This window comes from Lactuca saligna, chromosome 3 (assembly GCF_052625555.1).
Source record: "Lactuca saligna cultivar CGN05327 chromosome 3, ASM5262555v1, whole genome shotgun sequence".
Classification (NCBI taxonomy): Eukaryota; Viridiplantae; Streptophyta; class Magnoliopsida; order Asterales; family Asteraceae; genus Lactuca; species Lactuca saligna.
This window is the reverse complement of record NC_136419.1, coordinates 141,739,570-141,762,828: the sequence shown is the minus strand read 5'-3', so window position 1 is coordinate 141,762,828 and position 23,259 is coordinate 141,739,570. Positions and strand designations below refer to the sequence as shown.

At 36.4% G+C, this 23,259-nt stretch overlaps 1 long non-coding RNA gene and 1 pseudogene across 21 annotated transcripts; both read left to right on the top strand.

Annotated features, from left to right (window-relative positions):
- Positions 1-200: 200 nt before the first annotated feature.
- On the top strand, positions 201-1,619 carry LOC145036034 (oxysterol-binding protein-related protein 2A-like; annotated as a pseudogene).
- A 15,541-nt stretch (positions 1,620-17,160) lies between these two features.
- LOC145037319 (uncharacterized) lies at positions 17,161-22,081 on the top strand. Of its 21 annotated transcripts, none has more exons than XR_013678769.1 (11): positions 17,162-17,511; positions 17,624-17,695; positions 17,774-17,916; positions 18,007-18,128; positions 18,233-18,716; positions 18,801-18,934; positions 19,083-19,266; positions 19,355-19,418; positions 19,888-19,965; positions 20,355-21,566; positions 21,656-22,081. It is a non-coding gene; the product is annotated as an uncharacterized LOC145037319 (long non-coding RNA). The 21 variants fall into 21 exon arrangements; XR_013678768.1 differs by lacking the exon at positions 19,888-19,965 and adding an exon at positions 19,620-19,659; XR_013678765.1 differs by adding an exon at positions 19,620-19,659 and having other exon boundaries at positions 19,888-21,566.
- The last annotated feature ends 1,178 nt before the right edge of the window (positions 22,082-23,259 follow it).

Here is a 23,259-nt window from a genome sequence, read left to right as displayed (position 1 = left end):
TATTTCTAGTAACTATTGTGTTCCTAAATGCACCAATAACAAGTTAGCAAATAATTAAATAATTAATTAAATCAAAAAGGGTATTTCTGGTTTTTTGCACTTAAAATTAAGGAAATAAATTAAATATATGTTTGACCTAATATCTCTTCTTTATAACCTCACATCTACTCAATTCTATTCCACGCGTGCAGCTGCCGATGATGTACAAAACGATAGGTGAGTGCTCCGATCATGAATTTGTTGAATCGCTAGGTCGCGGCCGGCGGAGATCGAAAAAATCTTGGCAAATCATCTTGAAGAGGCCACTCTATCCGATAAATGTTCCTGAAGCCTTTGGGAAGCTTCATATGTTGGTTTCTCTTAAGGTATCCTTGAATCAATTTCAGCTTAGTCTAATAACTCGGGTGAGGTGACTATTAAGAGAAGAAAGAAGCTTTCGGATCCCTGTGAGAAAGAAAAGGGAGTGATTGTGTGGTCCTTGATTAAAGACAGCATTGGAAAGGATCTGACATGTTTCTGTCTCCCTGTTTATTTCAATGAGGATATTTCATCTCCACAAAAATGCTTTGAGGATCTGAAGTACTCTTACCTTCTAGATCGTGCTTATGAACATGGAAACAGTCTTTAAAGACTTTTAAATGCTGTTGCTTTTTTTTTTTATTCTGGATACACTTCTTCTGAATGATGACATTGTAAACCTTTCAATCCTTTGTTGGGGAAACTTATGAGGCTGATTACCCTGAGAAAGGAGTTTGATTCTTCTCTGAAAAGGTGAGTCATCATCCTACTCTCATAGCTTATCATTCTCAAGGCAGAGGGTGTAAATTTTCAGGGGAGATCAATTCAACTTGACCCTGTTGGCGTTCTTACCTTAGAATTTGATGATGGTGAGGTTTTCCAGTGGAGAAAGGTATGAAAAATGCAAAAAGTGTAAAATGGTCATTTAGGATTTTAGTCAATTTCCTCATATTTATTTATCATTTTGATTTTGGTCTCGTCTTGCCAGGTTACAACCAACATTTATAATCTTATTCTGGGTAAAGTTTACTATGATCAACATGGAATGATGCATATATGTTGTAATATAGAATATTCATGCAAGATCAAGTTAAAAGAACAGTCAATTCTTGAAAGAAATCCACACCAGGTAAATATGCTTAAAAAATGGTCACATTAAGATTAATTGTTATGGAATTTTTTATCCCTAATTATTGTTGAAAAGGTACATGGATTTTTTTGAAGATATTAATGGAAAAAATCATGCAATAGTATTTGGGAAATGGGACGACAGCATGTATTACATATATGTAATTACAAATATGAAACCAAAGGATATGAGTGATGCACATCTACTGTGGCAAAGGACACTGCCTCCTGTTAATCTCACTTGATACAATCTAACATCTTTTGCCATCACCTTAAACAAGTTAACCCCAGGACTACAGGTACAAATCATAACTCATTCTTTCAAATTCAAACTCTTGATATCAATTTATTTTGAGATTTTTTTCTCTCTAAAGCCTACTGCTTTATTGGTCAACTTAAATAATTGTGAAGATGAGATGTCAATTATATTGCTATTAGCTTGCATACAACTATACAAGTTATACGTTGCATGATCAATCAATAGTAGATGAATCTGTTAGATAGACAAGAATCAGCCTAGATCATAGTCAAAGATCCAGCTTAGCCATTTGATGAGATGTGTAATTTTTCAATTACTGAACTAGGCTTTAGATATACCATTAATATGTACTCTCATTCATATTTAATTTTAAATATCCATCATTCAAGTTGATTTTATAATTTAGAATCTGACTTAAATAATGATAGTTTGTTCTTGATTTTCAATTTTTTCTTGTTACTTGATTGTTATAAATTTTTCTTTGATGGAAAGGGTTAAGCTGGCATTTTGTCAGAATTTGCATGAAAAGGGTTAAGCTGGGGATTTTTTTATATATCAGAATGCAAACATATGTTAATTCTATGTGTCACACCCCCGAACCAGACGGCGGAAACGTCCGAGGGCTATCGTGACTCATTGAATACCATCACAATGCATATACATGAAACATAACATAAAACATCACCAACATTTGGAATAGTACAACCGATAGTGTTTACATTCGTTACATTGTTCAAACGTTACATTCTCAAAATAACTGTTCATCATCACTTAAACCACAGCAAACATCATAGAGTATAAATCATCCGTCACCTTATCTGTTACCTGAGAATACAAGTATTTTGAAAAACGTCAACATAGGAAATGTTGGTGAGTTCATAAGTAGTGTTTGAAATCCAATGTAATGTTTGAAACCCATCAGAAAATCCGATATTTTCTAATAATAGAATAGTGTAAAAATATGTGTTGATCCATGAGTATGCATGTTTGAATTCTATAGATGTAAGCGTAAGAGTTGTGAAAAATTCGACCGGTAATTCATAAGTTGTAATTGTTGAAAACCCTAGGAAAACCCAACGTTTTCCTATCACTTTGTATTACTTAGTTTGTATACCGTTGTTTCGTTTCGTTAGAGGGAAATCATTGAGCTCCGGAGGCATTGAGAGTACAATGGGTGGTGAAGTGTTGTGACGTACGTTAATGAAAACGTCCAATCGACAACCTTACAAGCGATCCCTTAGGTGCCACTCGTAATTCTTCACACAACTCGATCCTCCCGGACTTGTGTAGTCCCACGACCGGAGGGAAGGAGAGAAGGTGCGAAACCCTCGGTGTTTCCCCGCGTCGTTCAGGACAAATGCAATTGCGAAGGGCCCGAAGCCCAACCCGCAATCGTGAGTTACCGACTTTACTAGCAGCACTGAAGGACCCTTGGGGACCAGCAGCACGTTTGCCATTGAAAGTCCTGTTACGTTATGTCGGATCAGTAAAACCCAACACTTCGTAAGAGAGAGAGAGAGATCTTCGGGCCTTAAGATCAGGTCATTGGGCTAGCTAGGCACAACGAACAAGATTTTACACTTTTGGGGCCCAAAGATGGTGCATAGACGTCTGCGCACACTCGTATGTATAGTGAATTCTCCATCATTATTAGTTATGAATCGAAATGTCGTAACGTCGTCGTGTTAGTGGTTTTGGATTTTTATTGGTTCGAGACCGAACCAATTCGTTTAACAACGACTTTTGGTATTGTAGTATATTGTATTTCGTTGACAAGCGTGGTACCATCAATTGGTCAAATTGCATGTATTAACCAGCCTTGAAGATTTTCTGTTTTCAGCCCCTCCTTAATTGTAGAATTTACCCTTTTCACCCCTTTATTTAAAAACTTTCCGGTTTGGTCCTTAAATCAATTTTCTTGACATTTTTATACCAAAAATTATTGAAATAAGTATTTTCCAGCATATTTATCATAGAAAACAGTTTAAGCCCTTGAAACTTCAGTTTTCTCGGTTATAGCCCCTCTTTGTCGCAACTTTTACATTTTTGACCCAATTTGGAAAATTTTTACAACTTTGGTCCCTTTTAAAATTGAAAAGCATTTTAAACCTTTGAAAAGCATATGGAACACTTATAGTCCACTGTTTTACAGAAAAATGCAGTTTTGGTCCTCCATTTTAGAGAATTTCGCATATTGGGCCTTATTGGGCCGAAAATGTCATATTTAGCCCAATAAGCTTGGAATTTATGTTTTTAACCCTCTAAATAGTATATTTTCAGAAAATACATTGTGTAAACTGTTTTGACTCATCTTACCCATCAGATTTCGAAATATTTCACTTTAGGCCCTTTAACTTTGTATTTTCAACATTTTATGTCAAAAAAATGAGTTTTTAGCCCAAGTTAAGTGTGGTCAAGCTATTTAGCCATTTTCTTAGTATACTTTGCAATGAAGTAGTATATTTTATGCCATAATAAGATATAAGTCTCGGTTTTTAGCATTTCATACTAAATCTATCATCAAAATCATACAAAACATACACATAAGCATAGAAATCAACCACAACATACACATAATGATGGATCTACACTTTTTCTTGTATTCTCCCCCACAAAAACTCATAAAAACCGAAAATAACGGGATATGAAACTCACCTTGGGTGTTGATTCGGTTTTTGAAGAAAGAATGGAAGAAATGAAGTGATTTTTGGCCTTTGCACTCCTTGATGAAATTTTCGAGTTTATGGGGTTTCTAGAGTGCAAGATCATGATTTTTGCATGGATTAGGAAGAGATTTTTGATAAATAAGGAATACAAGTCATAGATCCAAGCAAAACCTTACCTTAGATGATGATTTTGTGGAAGAACTTCCTTGAATGCTTCCTAATTTTCGATATTTTGGATGGAGAAGAAGAAGAAGCCTTGAGTGATTTTAGAGAGAGTTTGTGAGTGTTTTGTGTGGGTGTGGGTGTTGCTCTCGGCCGAGTTCAAGATGAAGAGAAGAGAGAGAGTTGAGTTGACATTCCTAGTTGCATGTTGGTCCATGCATGGAGATATGTGGGATATAAGTGAGGTGGCAAGGCTTAAATCACTGTTCCTTCTTGGTTTTGGGCTTATGGGCCGAGAATTGTAAATGGAAAGGAAAAAAAATTGGGCTTTAATGTCCTAACCCATGTAGATGTTAAGTTGAATGGTTTTTTGTCCCAAAAGAAGTATAGTATGATTTTTACACTTTGTTGAGCTAGTTTAAGTTACTCATGGTTCAAAATTTTGTATTTATTCCATTCTAGGTCCAACATGGCTCACAATGTTGAAATAAATAGATGTGGGTCCAATTAGAGCCCAATTAGGGTTCTAAGCCCATGATAGTCCAATTGGAAGCTTATTGGTCCATTTGGATCCAATAAGGAAGTTCTAGTCCAAAATAGACTTAACAAGAACTTCTAGGGTTTTCCAATTGTTTGATGTAGTGAATTGGGGTTTAGCTTCCCATTGAGTAAACATCATACTTGTTTTTGAGTTTTTGATTTCAACATTTAATTGAGTATAGTGATTACAAGACATAGAATTTCTAGTTGTGACATCATCCCCCCGTTAGAGGGAATTTCGTCCCGAAATTCTGTTTGAAAGCTAGATTTGAGAAAACTAGAATAGGTGAGGGTACTTTTGCTTCATTTGGTCTTCACGCTCCCAAGTGAATTCTGGCCCACGCTTTGAGTTCCACCGTACTTTCACGATCGGGATGCGACTCTGCTTAGTACGCTTTACCTCCCTGTCCATGATTTCGATTGGTTCTTCAACGAACAGGAGTTTCTCATTGATTTCGATTTCGTCAAGAGGAGTGATGAGTGTTTCATCTGAGAGACACTTCTTCAGATTAGATACGTGAAACACGGGGTGTACACCATTTAGCTCTGCGGGTAGTTGCAGTTTGTATGCTACTGGACCAATTCGAGCGACGATTTCGAAAGGTCCAATGTATCGCGGGTTCAGCTTTCCCCGTTTTCCGAAACGTATAACCCCCTTCCAGGGCGAGACTTTTAACAGTACTCGATCACCGACCTGAAATTCTAAGGGCTTTCGTCGTTTGTCAGCGTAGCTCTTTTTTCGGTCACGCGATGCTTGCAATCGAGCTCTGATTTGAACGATCTTTTCCGTGGTTTCACGGATGATCTCCGGTCCCGTTAGTGCTTTGTCCGACGCATGCATTTTTGCTAGCTGGGTGTCACCTACTTCAGCCCAACATAACGGTGATCTACATTTACGCCCGTAAAGTGCTTCGAAAGGAGCCACCTTGATGCTCGAATGGTAACTATTATTGTATGAGAACTCTATTAAGGGTAGGTGGGTATCCCAAGACTTTCCAAAGTCTATCACGCATGCACGGAGCATATCCTCGAGCGTTTGGATAGTCCGCTCGCTTTAACCATCCGTTTGTGGATGATAAGCGGTGCTCATATCGAGGTTTGTTCCCATCGCCTTATGGAGTGATTGCCAAAATCGGGACGTAAACCTACTGTCCCTATCCGAGATAATAGATTTTGGCACTCCATGGAGTCTCACGATTTCTCGTAGGTACAATCGCGTCAGTCTCTCCATCTTGTAGGATTCCTTGATTGGCAGGAAATGGGCAGATTTCATTAGTCGATCGATTATTACCCATATGGTGTCCAGTCCGCCCGACGTCTTGGGTAGCTTGGTAACGAAATCCATAGAAATCCCCTCCCATTTCCACTCGGGAATTTCCGGTTGCTGCAACAATCCTGAAGGTTTCTGGTATTCCACCTTTACTTTGGCGCATGTAAGGCACTTACTAACGTAGGTCGCGATTTCCGCCTTCATGTTAGGCCACCAATAGTGTTGTTTAATATCCAAATACATCTTATCAGAACCGGGGTGAATGGAGTATCGCATCTTGTGGGCTTCCTTCATGACAACATCTCTAAGCCCTCCAAGTTTAGGGACCCAAATACGGTTCATAAAGTAGTATACCCCATTCTCCCTTGTTTCTAGGTTCTTTTCCATCCCGCGCAACGCCTCGCTAGCTCTATTTTCCGTTTTCATGGCCTCCGACTGGACCGATGCGATTTGAGTGGCCAGATGAGATTGAATGGTTATCGAGAGAGTTTTCGTACGGCGGTTAGAGTACTCCTTCCGACTTAATGCATCAGCTACCACGTTGGCCTTGCCTGGGTGGTACTTGATCTCGCACTCATAATCGTTTAGCAACTCAACCCATCTTCGTTGCCTCATGTTTAACTCCTTCTGGTTTAAGATGTGTTGGAGGCTCTTGTGGTCTGTGAAGACGGTGCACTTTGTACCGTAAAGGTAATGCCTCCAAATTTTTAGGGCAAAGACTACAGCTCCCAACTCTAGGTCATGGGTTGTGTAGTTTACTTCATGCGTCTTTAGCTGGCGGGATGCATAGGCTATCACTCTCCCACGTTGCATGAGAATGCAACCTAAACCCTGATTTGATGCGTCGCAGTAGACTACAAAGTCTTCCGTTCCTTCAGGCAGAGATAGTACAGGTGCGCTACAGAGAGCTTGCTTCAAGGTTCGAAATGCGATTTCTTGTTTGTCTGCCCATTTGAATGGTACGCCCTTTTGCGTAAGCGAGGTAAGTGGCTTGGCGATCTTAGAGAAGTTTTGAATGAATCTCCTATAGTAGCCTGCTAACCCCAAGAATTGACGAATTTCCGTGGGCGTTGTCGGGATTGCCCAACCTTCTACAGCTTTAACCTTAGAGGGATCCACATGGATTCCATCTCGACTGACCACATGACCTAGGAAATTCACGCTCCGCAGCCAGAACTCACACTTGGAGAGTTTGGCGTAAAGTTTTTCTGACCGTAGAGTTTCTAAGACTTGTCGGAGATGTTGGTCATGCTCTTCCTTGCTTCGAGAATAGACGAGGATGTCATCGATAAAAACAATGACAAAGTTGTCAAGAAACGGTCGGCAGATTCGATTCATTAGGTCCATAAATGCGGCAGGGGCATTCGTTAGACCGAAGGGCATTACGACAAATTCATAATGTCTGTAACGAGTTCGGAAAGCGGTTTTTGGAATATCCTCTTCCCGGACTTTGAGTTGGTGGTACCCGGACTGTAAATCTATTTTAGAAAAATAACTAGCCCCTTGGAGCTGGTCAAATAGGTCATCGATTCGTGGGAGTGGGTAGCGGTTCTTGATTGTGAGTTTGTTTAACTCCCTGTAATCGATACACATTCTAAAAGATCCGTCTTTCTTTTTGACAAAGAGTACCGGAGCTCCCCATGGCGAGTAACTAGGTCGAATAAATCCCTTGTCCAAAAGTTCACTGAGTTGGCTGGATAATTCCTGCATCTCGGCAGGAGCCAACCGATAGGGTGATTTAGCAAGAGGAGCTGCTCCTGGGATAAGGTCAATTCGAAATTCAACCTGTCTCTCTGGGGGCACTCCCGGAAGATCTTCAGGAAATACATCCGGAAATTCACATACTACTGGAATGTCTCGAACATTAATCTCCTCCTTGGTTTTGTCCACCACATGAGCCAGGAACGCCAGATTGTTCCTTCGTAGATATTTTTGTGCCTTGACACACGAAACGAGGCGAAGGTTCATGCTAGATTTGTCTCCGTAGACCACTAGGGTTTCGTGATTTGGAAGACGAAGACGGACGGCCTTCTCATGACACATAATTTCGGCATGGTGGGGGCTTAACCAGTCCATACCGATGATCACGTCGAAACTCCTAATTGATACTGGCATTAGGTCTGTTCGGAAGTCGTGTTGATTAAGAGTTAGGGTACATCCGGTGTAGATTTCCCCAGTGGATTTGGTTTTCCCATTGGCCATTTCCACCGTATAGGCTTCATTTAGCTTTTAGGGAAGTTGTTTTAATAAGTGCTTAAACTTATTGCTTACGAAACTTCGCTTCGCTCCGGAGTCAAATAAGATGCATGCATAAGCGTGGTTTAAGAGAAACGTACCGGTAACAACAGAGGGATCTTGAATAGCTTCCCCCTGACCCATGGTCAGCATCCTTCCTGTTCCTCCATTTCTTAAATTGTTGTTGTTGGGACAGTCTCGGCGGACGTGTCCAGTCTTCCCGCATCCGTAGCAGGTGTAGCTAGGCCCTGCGTTGTTGCCGCTGGCATGGGCGTTGTTGTTGTTGCGAGGGTTGTTGTTGTTAATTCCCTGATTTTGGTTATGGGGAGGGTAAGCCTTGAAGTACTTTGCAGTGTGACCCCTTCGGTTGCAACTGGTGCATTGAAAATCCTTGCATTCTCCATAGTGATGGAAACCGCACTTGTTGCATTTGGGAAGATTACCGGAATAAGGTTTGGAAGTATTTGAAGTGGCTGAGGTTGGAGCATGTGGTGCGGCTGGAGCCGATGTGGTAACGGCATTAACCGCCACTGTCTGCTGTTTCTTGGAGGTGTCGGGGCCCTGGCACCCCTTCCTCTTATTGTTCTTTCCCCTCTTGTCATCTCCTTCCTTCTTCTTCTCAGCCTCCACTGGCTTTTCTCCCTTTTTGTTATTATGGTCGTACAACCTTTTTGCCAGTCTCTTTGCACTGTCAAATGTTTCGGGGTTTGCAGCTATCACATTCCCTTGAATTGGTGATGTGAGTCCCCAGATGAATCGCTCAATCTTCTTTCCTTCCGAGGTGATCATACCCGGGCACAGCAGAGATAGTTCGCTAAATCTCGATATGTAGGCATCGATATTCGCGTTCTGCACAGTGAGGTTCCATAGCTCTTGTTCCATCTTCTGTATTTCGCCTCGTGGGCAGTACTCTGCCATTAACATTTCTTTCATCTCCGTCCACGGCATAGAGTTGGCTACAGGGAGTGTCATGGATTCTAAATGTCCGTTCCACCAGGTGAGTGCTTGATCCGCAAAAGTGCAGGCTGCGAACTTCACCTTCATGTGCTCAGGGCAGTCGCATATCTCGAATACTGACTCCACTTTTTCGATCCATCGCTTCAGAGCGATCACTCCTCCAGTGCCATTAAAAATTCGTGGTTTGGCGTTTGTGAAGTCCTTGTAGGTACATGCCTTGGTGGATCCTTGATTCATTCCATTGTTTGAACTTCCGGCTCCTTGTCCATTGACTCCTCCATTGTTCCCTTGTTGAATTTGCGCAATCGCTGCAGTGACTGCTGCAGATACAGCTGCATGGAAGGCGGCTGAGTCAACTTCAGGTGGGGTTGGTCCTGGGTTTCCGCGAGTAGGTCGGAGAGGCATCTTTCTGTGACAAAACGGAAAGATGTTGAGGGTATGTGGTTTCGGTGAGGTCGTGATCCTACTGACTAGGTGCATAGTACGGACTTAAACACTACTACCATTTACCAATCAATAATATCTCAACACATAGCAATTTATAATATCGTAATAAAACACATAAAAATTTACTAATATTATCCGTATTTGATACATGAAAATTTGCTCATAGGAGCATACATGAGTGATACTAGTTCGACAGCATAACGACTCTATGAGTAGTGTAGTCACTTAAACATAGAGTCGGAGTATATAGCATATTTCCTAACGAACTACTATGATAAGTCTATCCCTAACCGCGATGAGCTGCGTCCGAAGGTGGTGCTGAGGATGTGGATGCTCCCTGAAGACGAGCCACCAAGCGTTCCGCGTCCCGGAGTCGAGACTCCCACCGAACCTGCCTCATGTGAAACTCTCGAAGGACGTCACGCGTCTCCTGCTCCGCACGTTCGACCCTAGTCCTCAACTGGTGTACCTGATCCGCAGTGTCCTGGGCAAGATCGCCCGTATTCCGTAACCGTTTCACCATGGCTGGAAGGGCTCGATCAGCCGGTCCTCCGTCTCTCAGGTCAAAGAACTCGTGTGACATGCCGTACGGGGGTCGCTGTCCCTGCTGTCTGCTCCATCTCCAAAGGTCAATACCCCAAGGGAGGTGTAGGACCAGTGGGGCCTACTCGATAGGCAAGCACCCTAATCGGATAAGGGGGGTTGATGACTTCGGACTCCGCATCCGAATCACCCCTGTCACTATCATCAGCATCCTCCTCGAGGCTTCCTTCATCTTCCTCTGATTCGGCAGGTTCGCCCTCAACTTCGGCCTCCGGTTCCCCGTCAGACTCCTCTTCGGGGTCTTCCTCAGGCTCCTCCTCAGGCTCTTCCTCGGGCTCCTCCTCTAACCATCCGTTGTTCCCCTGGTTAGGGAAGTAGGGATCTCCGGGGTGATGAAAACCAGCCATGCGGTCTGCAAGAGTGTGTAATTATGCTAGCGTCATTCCTAAGGTTCTACAATTATCACATAGATCAAGTAGGCGTTCTCGTTTTTGTGGTAGATGGGTATAGTTTTGGGTTCCCTAGCTATCCCGATCTCATCGAGACGTGTATTAGTTTTACTTTGGAGAGAATGTAGTTGATCAGGCTACATTCACTCCTTGGTATTACTAAGAACAGTCCCAATTTAACCGAGACACCAGCATTATTGTGTTTGATTCGGTGTTATGTTCTTATTCCTAATACAAGCAAGCGTATTTTATTTACTTGTTTTGTTCAGAGTTATGTTAGTCCCTCTTTTTGGTTTATAGTTGCATATCCGTGTGTGGTTAGATATGCTAGTTCACTATAAACAATGCTCTGATACCAACCTGTCACACCCCCGAACCAGACGGCGGAAACGTCCGAGGGCTATCGTGACTCATTGAATACCATCACAATGCATATACATGAAACATAACATAAAACATCACCAACATTTGGAATAGTACAACCGATAGTGTTTACATTCGTTACATTGTTCAAACGTTACATTCTCAAAATAACTGTTCAACATCACTTAAAACACAGCAAACATCATAGAGTATAAATCATCCGTCACCTTATCTGTTACCTGAGAATACAAGTATTTTGAAAAACGTCAACATACGAAATGTTGGTGAGTTCATAAGTAGTGTTTGAAATCCAATGTAATGTTTGAAACCCATCAGAAAATCCGATATTTTCTAATAATAGAATAGTGTAAAAATATGTGTTGATCCATGAGTATGCATGTTTGAATTCTATAGATGTAAGCGTAAGAGTTGTGAAAAATTCGACCGGTAATTCATAAGTTGTAATTGTTGAAAACCCTAGGAAAACCCGACGTTTTCCTATCACTTTGTATTACTTAGTTTGTATACCGTTGTTTCGTTTCGTTAGAGGGAAATCATTGAGCTCCGGAGGCATTGAGAGTACAATGGGTGGTGAAGTGTTGTGACGTACGTTAATGAAAACGTCCAATCGACAACCTTACAAGCGATCCCTTAGGTGCCACTCGTAATTCTTCACACAACTCGATCCTCCCGGACTTGTGTAGTCCCACGACCGGAGGGAAGGAGAGAAGGTGCGAAACCCTCGGTGTTTCCCCGCGTCGTTCAGGACAAATGCAATTGCGAAGGGCCCGAAGCCCAACCCGCAATCGTGAGTTACCGACTTTACTAGCAGCACTGAAGGACCCTTGGGGACCAGCAGCACGTTTGCCATTGAAAGTCCTGTTACGTTATGTCGGATCGGTAAAACCTAACACTTCGTAAGAGAGAGAGAGAGATCTTCGGGCCTTAAGATCAGGTCATTGGGCTAGCTAGGCTCAACGAACAAGATTTTACACTTTTGGGGCCCAAAGATGGTGCATAGACATCTGCGCACACTCGTATGTATAGTGAATTCTCCATCGTTATTAATTATGAATCGAAATGTCGTAACGTTGCCGTGTTAGTGGTTTTGGATTTTTATTGGTTCGAGACCGAACCAATTCGTTTAACAACGACTTTTGGTATTATAGTATATTGTATTTCGTCGACAAGCGTGGTACCATCAATTGGTCAAATTGCATGTATTAACCAGCCTTGAAGATTTTCTGTTTTCAGCCCCTCCTTAATTGTAGAATTTACCCTTTTCACCCCTTTATTTAAAAACTTTCCGGTTTGGTCCTTAAATCAATTTTCTTGACATTTTTATACCAAAAATTATTGAAATAAGTATTTTCCAGCATATTTATCATAGAAAACAGTTTAAGCCCTTGAAACTTCAGTTTTCTCGGTTATAGCCCCTCTTTGTCGCAACTTTTACATTTTTGACCCAATTTGGAAAATTTTTACAACTTTGGTCCCTTTTTAATTTGAAAAGCATTTTAAACCTTTGAAAAGCATATGGAACACTTATAGTCCACTGTTTTACAGAAAAATGCAGTTTTGGTCCTCCATTTTAGAGAATTTCGCATATTGGGCCTTATTGGGCCGAAAATGTCATATTTAGCCCAATAAGCTTGGAATTTATGTTTTTAACCCTCTAAATAGTATATTTTCAGAAAATACATTGTGTAAACTGTTTTGACTCATCTTACCCATCAGATTTCGAAATATTTCACTTTAGGCCCTTTAACTTTGTATTTTCAACATTTTATGTCAAAAAAATGAGTTTTTAGCCCAAGTTAAGTGTGGTCAAGCTATTTAGCCATTTTCTTAGTATACTTTGCAATGAAGTAGTATATTTTATGCCATAATAAGATATAAGTCTTGGTTTTTAGCATTTCATACTAAATCTATCATCAAAATCATACAAAACATACACATAAGCATAGAAATCAACCACAACATACACATAATGATGGATCTACACTTTTTCTTGTATTCTCCCCCACAAAAACACATAAAAACCGAAAATAAGGGGATATGAAACTCACCTTGGGTGTTGATTCGGTTTTTGAAGAAAGAATGGAAGAAATGAAGTGATTTTTGGCCTTTGCACTCCTTGATGAAATTTTCGAGTTTATGGGGTTTCTAGAGTGCAAGATCATGATTTTTGCATGGATTAGGAAGAGATTTTTGATAAATAAGGAATACAAGTCATAGATCCAAGCAAAACCTTACCTTAGATGATGATTTTGTGGAAGAACTTCCTTGAATGCTTCCTAATTTTCGAGATTTTGGATGGAGAAGAAGAAGAAGCCTTGAGTGATTTTAGAGAGAGAGTTTGTGAGTGTTTTGTGTGTGTGTGGGTGTTGCTCTCGGCCGAGTTCAAGAAGAAGAGAAGAGAGAGAGTTGAGTTGACATTCCTAGTTGCATGTTGGTCCATGCATGGAGATATGTGGGATATAAGTGAGGTGGCAAGGCTTAAGTCACTCTTCCTTCTTGGTTTTGGGCTTATGGGCCAAGAATTGTAAATGGAAAGGAAAAAAAATTGGGCTTTAATGTCCTAACCCATGTAGATGTTAAGTTGAATGGTTTTTTGTCCCAAAAGAAGTATAGTATGATTTTTACACTTTGTTGAGCTAGTTTAAGTTACTCATGGTTCAAAATTTTGTATTTATTCCATTCTAGGTCCAACATGGCTCACAATGTTGAAATAAATAGATGTGGGTCCAATTAGAGCCCAATTAGGGTTCTAAGCCCATGATAGTCCAATTGGAAGCTTATTGGTCCATTTGGATCCAATAAGGAAGTTCTAGTCCAAAATAGACTTAACAAGAACTTCTAGGGTTTTCCAATTGTTTGATGTAGTGAATTGGGGTTTAGCTTCCCATTGAGTAAACATCATACATGTTTTTGAGTTTTTGATTTCAACATTTAATTGAGTATAGTGATTACAAGATATAGAATTTCTAGTTGTGACACTATGAGAATATAAATATTACATAAAACACGTGTTGCGAGTAATTCTGACATAATACATTTATACATGCTTTTAGAATGTTTATGCATATAAAAGAAAAGACTATGATTTAAATGTATTTAGTAATGTATTATGTTAGAATTTATTTATATATACGCATTCTACTAGAATATCTTTGAGAATGTTTGTTAATAGCAAGTATATTTGTTTAGCTGGTAATACTAATGAGTAATGTATCTTGTGCTTTCAGAATTATGTGGAGATCGAATTAAATATTTATCATACAAGAGAAATATTTGGAATCGAGTTCAACAACAAGTATATATATATATATATATATATATATATATATATATATATATATATATATATATATATATATATATATATATATGTGAAGATCAGGTGGATTATAAGGACCACTGAAAAAATCAAGTATATTTGTTTAATAGTTGTATATTCAAGAATGCTATTTTTTAAAAAATTTTATTCATATTTGAGGATATTCAGTTAGAATATGTATAAATATATTAAAATATATAAGGATGTTAGTCTATAAGAATATGTATGAATTTATATTTTATTTCGAATGTGTATTAAGAATAAAATCTATCCAACTTGGATCCATATGAATAATAATCTAGAGTTCTTAAATCAAGTTAATTATCAAAAATATCTGCATTGGAAATATATTCTGGAAGAATTAAAGCGAAAATATATTTACTAGCTTATGGTTGGCAGTCTGTAATTCTGACAGAATAAAATCAGTTTTTTTTTTTTTTTTAATTTAAATTAATTTAAAATATTCAGATTTCTAAAAATAAATAAATTAATTATCCCTAAAAATGTGAAAATTTCATTTTTTTAATATAGGTTAATTGACTAAAATGTCTTTATGCTGAAATTTGTGTGGTTATATTCCATCCGGTGGTCTAGATCTATTCATTCTGACACACAATAGTTAGTAAAAACAAAATAACCTAAGCGCACACACACACACACACAAATATATATATATATATATATATATATATATATATATATATATATATATATATATATAACCCGTGAGAACCACATTTATAAATTTGATTAAACTTTCATATTAAAATAACAAAATTATTAATGAAACATTTTAAATAAATTATTACTGAAGAGATATTTTTTAGTTATATAAAATTATAATCATTAATTAAAATAAATACTTTAAGTCATATCACCTTATAATCTATACTAATTTTGTTATATTTTTAATCTAATGTTATTAATTTAATATAATTAGGATGAAAATTTTAAAATTTAAAATTAAAAATGGAGAATAAATTATTAATTTAATGTAATTAGAGTGAGAAATTTGAAATTTGAAATTTGAAATTGATAAATAATAGGTTGACAAGTAGCGTACTATATAACATTAATGAGAAGTTCTAATAGTATGACACTTGTTAATATGAGAACAAACTTATTCAATTATTAGAGTATATATATATATATATATATATATATATATATATATATATATATATATATATATATATATATATATATATATATATATATATATATATATATATATCAGTTTGAGAACAACTGAGAACAAATCTGTACCACTACTTTAATTTGCTTGAAATTAAAATAAAATTATTTATTTATTCAATATTTGTTTGAGTAAACTACACGAATGGTTCCTGTGCTTTAGGGTAATTTGCGCATTTGGTTCATAACTAATTTTTTTAACTCAGAAGGTCCGTACTATTTTGGTTTTGTTACATGATTGGTCCTTATATTATTTAAAAAAAAATACTATTTTGGCATTGAATTTTTAATTTATTTAAATAAACACACCTCCAACCCTACCTCTTTCACCATACCTTACATACCCCATCATTTTTCATTATTTAAAATATTGTCTTTTTAAGTAAAACAAGGTCCAAACGCGTAACAAAAACAAACTGTAGGGAACAAGCGCATAATAAAACCAATTAGTAGGGAACTTCTGAGTTAAAAAAATAAACTAGAGACAATGCGCACAAATTACCACAAACCATAGGGACCATTCGTGTAATTTACTCTTTTTGTTTGGTTATCCGAATAAAAATTACCCATCCACCATATTATCTCATTATGTTTCTCCTCTTAGAGTTAAATCGACCTTTATGCATTGCCGTATAGAAGCACCGGACAACCGTCATAAACCACCAGACCCCCGCCGGAAACCACAAGATAAGAAAAACTTATGAATTTTGCTCTCTCTACTTTCTCTCGCTAGCTTTGGTCTCTCTCTTGTTCCTTCCTATTTTCATGACTTATTTCGGAAAATTTCCAAGGTCCTTCTTATCTAATTTTCAGTTGTTGCCTTGTGGTTTAAAGATTGGATGAATAGTTAAATATCTTAAACTGAGAGACGCAGAAAAGAAATATTTGAGTTTGAAGGATGAAATTACTAGGGATAAATTTTCTTAGACGGAGGTGTAGGTGAAGTTACTAAATATGGAATTGAATTTCCTAGATCTGAGTTGAAATATATTAGAGTTGACCTTGAAGCTCTTATTGAAGCGTTCAAATCATATTCATCCTCGTTTTCTACACAACGAAAACTCATCCCCGGATCTTATTGAACTATTATTCTACCTTTCTAATTTTTATATGGGAGCTATCTGTGTTCGTAAGAGTCCATAAATTCCTAATTTTACCGAATGTTTTACCAAATTGAGTTATTTACCTTCTACCATAGCCATTGGTTGATGTCAATAATATATATATATATATATATATATATATATATATATATATATATATATATATATATATATATATATATATATATAGTGGCGAGTGTAAAACAGAAAACCACTTGGTTCACTATTTAAGTAAAATCGATATGAATGAAAGAGTTAACAAAATAGTACTAACAGATCGGATCGGATAACCAACTGCGAATAACAATTGCAAATAAATAAAGAATTAATATTAAGAACTATTAATCTACTAATCACAAATAACAAATTATATATACTATTAATCCTTAAAAGGGTCATGAACAGAAAACTTTTGGAAATTAGATTTCTGCCACATATTTATGTCGGTTTTAAACATTTGCCACAAACCACAATCATTATTCTTCTATGTCGCCCTCCTTGTCCAGTAGAATTCCTTTAGCTTTTGCTTATTTCTTTCTTTCTTTCTTCTTTATTCTTTCTTCCTCTTCCAGATCCCACCGCCTCATCTCTCTTCCTCCGCTCAGACTGTCGTTCTAACTCGTCTTTTGATCTTTGTTCTTTGGACCAATTCTCCGTCTCCTTCTAGCTTTCTCCCTCTAATCCCTGTTCGTCTTCTTCACCCAAAAATCAATTTGTACCGGGTTGGTTCCATCAAAATTCGATTAGTGAAGCATGACGGCGTTGTACACCACCGCCATCACCGTTGTTGTCGCCGTCCTCACCAATCTCCCATGCAATCGCAACGCCAACGAACAGGTTCATTGATTCTCTCTTCCCTATCCTGATCTTGCAAGTCTTTTTGTGAGTTAGACACTAATATTCCAATTTTGACTTGGGGGTAATTTATATTCAACTTGTGATTCTGAAGACCAGGTGTAGCTCATTTGCTTGTGTTTCCCACAGATTACTATTCTTCCAATTTCATCAGGAAGCCTTCCATGTATGTAAGCCCCTTCCAGTCGTTCCTTTTTCTTACTTGCAAAATAATCCACCGACTATTTCCTTTTCTTTATTCCAGACGAGAAAGATGATGATGACAGCAGATGCGGCGCTGCTGCTAGTAGTAAGTGACGGCGTCACCGGAATGCAGGAATAGCGACCAATTCATACACCGACTGAACCATGTATTTTCCCGATTTTGGCATCTGACTGCTAATACAGGTGCCGTTTTCAGATAATAAGCTTCAACTGATTTGGTTTATTTTATTTATCTATCACTTTTTATTCCTCTTATATGTTTCTGTGTGACAGATTTCGTTTACTCCATGATGCTCTAATTGAGTAATTCTCCAACACGCAAATGGGAAACTTAATTTTTGGCAGGGATTGTTACATTAGTCACAGTCAGGCGGTTTAATTTCTGCACTTGATTGGTAAATTTTAACATGAAAGTTGACTTAAATGTTTATTTTTGCTATTGAAATCACCGTTTCATATCTTGATTGATCCCCGATTAGTTACTTTTCCTGAAATTCAGATGCTTTTATCAAATGGTACATGAGACCAAGCTATTGTTCCCAGTGTGGCATCCACCGGTAAGATTTGTTCACATCTGCTTGAACCTGATACAAAAACCAATCAATTTTTACAAAATTCAAGGTTAATGGATTAATTTTAGTAATAAAACATGAATACTCATAGCATGAACCGGCAATTTCCTCAAGGCATCTATAGCACCCCTTGTGTCATTGTGCTCCCAAAAGTATCGTACCACCTGTAATGTAAATGTAGTAAGTCCATGAGAATTGACAAGTAAATTTTTTTTAACTCTTTAAACATCATTATATGGATTATTCTGAAAATGTCAACAAGACCCGGATCGGATTTTGGTTGGAAACTGAATCGGTTTCCTTAAATGAAAGATTAAGAGATTAATTTGACATAGTTAAAGATGATGGAGGTGATTGCATCCAGAACAGGGCACGCCTATAATTTGGCTTCAAGAAAAGCCCAACAAGCAGGTATATATAAGAATTTAAATTTTATAATATCAGTTTTGTTCTATCATAGCAATCGAATGTTCCATTAACTTATGGTTTTTATAGTTTTTTCGTAGCTTGGAGGAGGTCTCTAGCTACAGATTGGCTTGGGAAGTTGCCGAAGGCAGATGGTCTGAAAAACCATCCACCAAACATCAGCTCCACATCCAAAATTTGGGCTCAAAAAACCATCCACTAAGGTTGTAACTTTATAGTTATTTGAAAATTTATGCCAAGTGTTCGATGAATTACCCAAACGAAACATACATCACAAAAACCGATGGTTTCTTTCCTTCACCTTTCTCAAGTATATGTATTTATTTTAATATTTTTACCACTTCATCACAGGAAATAGAGACTTTACGTTCAGAAAACAGTCGTCCTTAGAACCACATGTACAAACGACTGGTAAATATAAAAGTATTGGTGAGCAGTCAACTAATTTGGAAGAATATATCCATCCGGTGCTTACATATTGCTACATAATAGACCCAAGAGTTCTTGGAGTTTATGAGAGAAGATCCAAATGAGGGTACTCTTTCTGTATCTGTTGTTAATACCCAACATCGATTTCTTTTAGCATACTCATTTGCATATGTTGTTGTTTTTTCACTTAACAGCTCATGCACGAGTCGAAATCTGGAGAATTGACAACTTTCAACTACTTCTTTTGCCTAAGTCAGAGTATGGTATATTATTCATGGTTGATTCATACGTTGTGTTTCTGGTTTGTTTATAAGCTTTCATGATTTCACCTACTATCCCTCATTTTTTCAATTTCCCAAATCAACGGTTTCAATTAAAAAAAATACCAACTTATCATTGGGGGTTAGGCTGTTTCCTTAGAATGGTTTGATGTTTACAACTTTTTGATGTTTACTTCAGGTTGCTTTTCTGAAATTTCCAGCCACTTCCTTCGCCAAAGGTTGAAGTTTGTAAAAATAAATTTTGCAGTTGTTTCCTATAATAATGATTTCTAAATGACCATTGTCATAAAATTTGTTGTTCATTCTATTCTAATTTCATGATTTAACCTTATTAGATATAAGTTGGTATGTTGAGAACATGAGGTACTAATTTTTTGTATCGATCATGTTTTTAAGTGTTTTTTACTTTTTTCTTTAACTAAAAGGGCGGTCTTCATTATTTTCAGGATTTCATAGATGCAACAAAGTTTCATGGTATATGTCTATTTGGAGACTTTGTTAAAAAATCTTAGTTTTGGTTCCAGGTAGCTGCTACAATTCATTATGGAACTGGTGCTATCTCTGGTTTCTTTAGCCAAGACTCTATAAAACTTGGTGACTTTTTATCAAGGAACGGATAAAGATTAACAAATCAAGCAATCTTTTTATTAAATTTCCTCATTTTAACAATTACCCATTTTCAGAATTTCGTAGAAGCAACCAAACAGGTGATATGTTCGGTGTTGGGTGAACATATAACTGTATATCATAAATACCAGTTACTATATAACCAAGTGTAGGTTTATTAGCCATAGTTTCATATATGATAAGGACAATGATTTGCCTAATATTGATAATATTAGTTTTCTTTATTAAACATATTTAATCTAAATTAAATATAATCTGTTGACTGTTTTTATGTGACAAATGATAGCTTGAACTCCGTTTGGTGGCTATCATCTCGGTTCATTCATATGTAATGAAGAATTGGGTTGCATATTAAGGCATACAGGTACTCTCAGAAGAGTTAAATTGTAAATTTCACACATAATTAATCGTTTCTTATTCGGCATGACTTTTAAACATAAGGGTAAAGCAGTCATTTACTCTAATCAAAAGGGTGAAATGGTCGCTCCTTCACATAAATAGTAATTTTTTATTCAGTAGATGACTTTCTCCTATCCAATTCAACTTATGACAATTTTGCCCCAGGTGTTACTTTGGTGAAATTCAACAGTTGTGGATATTACTTTGCAAAATCTATTATATTATAGCAATATGATCCAATTACAAAGAAAATTTTGTTTTTATCTGACTTTATGTACACACATGTATAACAAAAACAACACCGTTTGTCCCACATGAAGCCTTCTTGATTATTTGGTAAATAAAAAAGCACTATGAATTATTACTTTATTAATTGGTGTCATTGGACTCAGCAAATGCTTATCTCTTTCGTAAGGTTAGCAGTCACTTATTGGTAGTAGTCTAGCGGAAGCAAGTATCGGATGTCCCCGAAGGGACGTCTAGCGGAACCAAGTAAACCCTATGAAATTACTCTCTGCTTTATGAGTCATGATAAAAGTTTTCAAATTTCATATTTTACATGAACAGTTACAAAGAAATGCTTGGTAATGTGACTTTTTTTTTTCCAAAGCATAAACAGTTAGAAACAATATGTTTTCTTTTTATTCAAGTTAAAAAGGCATCTCAATTTTTATTTTTTCATCAATTTTTATTAATGTTCAATTATTCTTTTGTCTTACTTTCATCTTCTTTTTAATCAAAGACGAGTACCACTTGTGTTTAAAATTTTGTTATTCTGCCTTTTCATCATAGTCCTTTGGATGAGCTAATAGTCCTTTTATTGTGGTTTGAGATTCATTAATATTTTTTGCTATTTCTGTTTTTTTATCTTTTTGCAGGTCATATGCTTTGTATTTTGACTACGATGTTTAAGCATCATGAAAGCCCCTTTTAAAAATCCCACTTAAGCCCACCCCTCATGTAAACTTCCAGTGTCTATATTTTGAGAAAAATGCACATACACGTGTGACTGAACAACTTCTTTAAGAGATTTTTGCAAGTACAGGTCCTATTGAAAGCTGTAAACAAAAGACAAGGTGTTTATTTGACTACTTTCTAGGTATTCTTTTCAAGAAATTGTAAATAAGATTTTTATAAATGTGAAGCATATTTGAAAGCAATCTAACAAATTAGTTGGAATGGTTATAGGAAACGAATGAGAAGAAGTTGAAGTTGGGAAACTGATCTATCAATGATCAAATTTGATCAAAATCGTGTGGCACAAAGGAGCTTGAACACCATTCTAAATTCAACCCAAGCCCCGATTCCAAACCCAAACAATGATTCCAATCCAGTCTGATACATCCATTACAAAGATTGTAATTGGGACAATAATCTTTTGTCAGCTGTAGTGAGACCCAAGAAAAGTTCAAAAAATGTTCCGTTTATAAACACATTATAGTATGTTCTATGATTTGGTGCAACTTGAAATAAGGAAAAAAAAAAAAACCACAGCGCCAACGGCGCAGGTAATTCCCCTCTAGTTGCAAATAAATGTCAATTGTTGTTTTTTCTTAACTTTTATTTATTTATATGTTTTATTCAGCTATTGAAATAAAATACAGGCTTTAGATATCTAGCTTTATATATTATTGCTAAACATATTAAGGACAAAATGTCAAAATGGGTGGTTTTAAATATTAAATGTAGTTCCAAAAAAAATTATATATATATATATATATATATATATATATATATATATATATATATATATATATATAATATTGTAAATAAGAAAATTTAGGTGGATCAAGTAACCCATCATCGCTAATATATATATATATATATATATATATATATATATATATATATATATATATATATATATATATATATATGTATATATATATATATATATATATATATATATATGAAAGTTGAATAGAAAACCATTATTAACAAAGGAACTAAGGAACCAGTACAAAGCGTCGAAATTTAAAGTGATCAACGGTAAAAAGAAGGGTTGTAGGCTTTTACAATTGATGCACATGCACCGGATTATAACAAAACTCACTTCTTTTTTTCGTTTAAAATTTCTTTTACGCCATGTTTTTTATCGAAAAAAAAACCCGAGTATACTATTGTTCACAATTTTGCGTCATCCTTCCAAAGAAATCCATGATTATATCTAAAAAAACGAACTTTTTTTAAAAAAAAAAAAAACTCAATTCATTTCCTTTGTTGAAAAGTTAATGTCTATTTTTTTTATAGAAAACAATTAATATATAGAGTAAATTACACGAATGGTCCCTATGGTTTGGGGTAATTTGCGTGTTTGGTCCCTAACTTATTTTTTTAACTCGGAAGGTCCCTACTGTTTGTTTTTGTTACGCGCTTGGTCCCTAATGTTTGTTTTTGTTACACGCTTGGCCCTTGTCTTACCCAAAATGACTATTATTTAAATACAAAAAAATGATGGGGCAGGTAAGATAAAGTGAAAGGGGTGGGATTGGGAGTGTGTATATTTAAATAGATTAAAAAATCAAAGGTAAAATAGTCTTTTTATGTATGATAGGGACCAAGCGCGTAACAAAAACAAACAATAGGGACCTTCCGAGTTAAAAATATAAATTAGGGACCAAATGCACAAACTACCCTAAACCATAGGGACCATTCGAGTAATTTACCCTAATATATATATATATATATATATATATATATATATATATATATATATATATATATATATATATATATATATATATATATATATATATATATATATATATATATATATCAAAATTCATGTTTTT